The following is a 2,712-nucleotide window of genomic DNA, read 5'->3' on the forward strand; positions in this document are numbered from 1 at the left end:
ATAGTAGTCTCAACACTGTGGATGTCAGAGTAAGTGCAGTTTCAACATAAATATGAAAGTAATAAATTTGCCTTCATTTAAATCCTCTAACCCAGTCCATCCTTTCCCTCCCTCCATCCTAGTGAGTACATAACAAGGAGGTCTGCCCAAGAAGGCACAGTATTTGTAAGAGATGAAGCTGAGGAAGAAGTGGATAGAATTATCTCTTTCAGACTTGCTTATTCAAGGAAGACTTCCTCCTGGAGACACTAACAGTTATGACTACCTTTGAAGGCTAAAGAAGAAGAAGCTGGAAGGGAACTAACATTACAGGTGGTTCTAGGTGCTCATGTACAAGTACATATTCTCCTTTCCTTTTCCAGTGATCCTCTGGGTTCTACATTATGACCTTCTCTGCAGAGCATATGGATGGGTAAAGATGAGCCAGGCAGCAATTCACTGAATTTTCCTGATTGTGAGGAGGAACTACAACAATGTGCCTAATGATGTACCTCTAAAAAGATTTAATTTTTATCTCATAGACACTGGGAAGTTTTCTGGGGAGGGTCCCAATAGCTATATTGTCCAGGAAATGGTTTTAAACAAGGCAAGGAACTCATGGGGAGTTCCTCCCATGGGCTGCCTAAAGTTAGCTCGTCCTTATTACTCAGGAGTGACACCCCTCTGCCTGATGATGAGGCTATTTTCTGGCCATATGAAAGGCCATCTGTTGAAAAAGACTGAAGTTCTACAGCAGCCTCAGCTCAGCAAGGTGAATACCTTCAGCTCTAGTCCTTTATCTTCCCCCTCACCATTTTCTACTTTACTCTTGAACTGTCCATTAGAAAAGTTTCCTAATTGGAAGTGCCCTTCAAAACTCCATTGATAACCAGGACAGGAATGTCTTGGCATTGTCATGGGTGTGTCAACAAAGGTATCTTGGGATAGGGGAAAAAAAGCATACGTTTGGAGCAAGATCACTCTGGATTTGAAATCCAGCTCCGCCACCTTATCTCAGGTTCTTAACCTTGGTGATCCTCAGTTTCCTCATATGTAAACTAGGAGTAATGCCTACCTCAGAGAGAGGAGGTGAGGATTCTTTGAGATAAGGTATATAATGCATAATAGCAGATGCAATGCATAATCCTTACTAAATAATGGTTTCTTTATTTTCCAAAAAGTGACAATGACTTCCCAAGGACAGGGAGATGAGCTGGGTCACAATTAGGGGACCTCAAAGCAGACACAGATGAGACATGGTGTCTGCTACACCCAAAAGCCCTTTCTAATCAAGGTGTTCAGGAAAGCAGCTCTATGTGATTCTTTGGGCATGGGTGGGTGGTCATTGAATAAACTGGGTATGCACAAGGCTCATTTCTTAGCCTGGCCAAAGATCCTTGAGGCTTTCTACCCAACAGAGGATTAATAATGAGCCAAATCAAAATCTGAGCCAGATTTCTGGAACAGGAAATCAGCCAAAGCAGGAGACAAGTAGGGATGTCAAGTAACAGAGCCCACGTGAGCCATGAGAAAAAGACCAAATCCATCCTGAAAGACAGAAATCATTGCGAGAGCCACCCTGTTTCTTGACTAGCTTCCCAGATCCAAGAGCAGCTCAAGTGTTTCCTAGCCATAAGTCCTTTTTCTCTCAGTTGGCTAGAATCAGTCTGTTTCTTGGAACCAAGGAACCTTGTGTATACATTCTGTAATATACCTTAATAAAAAAGAACGTGGCTGGCCCTCCATATCCATGGGTTCCACATCTGTGGGTTCAGTGAAGCAGACCAAAAATATTAAAAAAAAAAAAAAGAAAAAGAAAAACTAACAATGCAACAATAAAAATTACAAACTTAAAAAATACAATATAACAACTATTTACATAGCATTTATGTTGTATTACGCATTATACGTAATCTAGAAATGGTTTAAAGCAGGGGTCCCCAGCCCCAAGGCCACAGACAGGTACTGGCCTGTGGCCTGTTAGGAACCAGGCTGCACAGCAGGAGGTGAGCCGAGGGCAAGCAAGTGAGCGAGGGAAGCTTCATCTTCATTTACAGCCACTCCCCTTTGCTCACATTACCACCTGAGCTCTGCCTCCTGTCAGATCAGAAGCGGCATTAGATTCTCACAGGAGCATGAACCCTATTGTGAACTGTGCATGTGAGGGATCCAGGATGTGTGCTCCTTATGAGAATCTAATGCCTGATGATCTGTCACTGTCTCCTCTCACCCCCAGGTGGAATGGACCATCTAGTTGCTGCAAAAAAAGCTCAGGGCTCCTACTGATTCTACTTTAGGATGAGTTGTATAATTACTTCGTTATCTATTACAATGTAATAATAATAGAAAAAAGTGCACAATAAATGTAATGCTCTTGAATCATTTCAAAACCATCGCCCCACTCCGGTGCATGGAAAAACTGTCTTTCATGAAACCAGTCCCTGGTGTCAAAAAAACTGGGGATCACTGATTTAAAGTATACAGAAGGATGTGCTTAGGTTAGAGACAAATATTACACCATTTCTATGAGGGACTTGAGCATCCTCAGATCTTGGTGTCTGAGGCAGGTCCTGGAAACAATCTCCCACAGATACCAAGAAATGACTATATAGACTTTGCTCTCCTCTTTAAGAAAAATGTGGGTACATTTGGGACTGAGCCATTACTAACTATCCACAGAGGTACATGAGAAAAATGACGTGAGACCATCTCAAACATCACCCAAAAGAAAAC

Source organism: Mandrillus leucophaeus, unplaced genomic scaffold, assembly GCF_000951045.1.
Source record: "Mandrillus leucophaeus isolate KB7577 unplaced genomic scaffold, Mleu.le_1.0 Scaffold94, whole genome shotgun sequence".
In the NCBI taxonomy this organism is placed as follows: Eukaryota; Metazoa; Chordata; class Mammalia; order Primates; family Cercopithecidae; genus Mandrillus; species Mandrillus leucophaeus.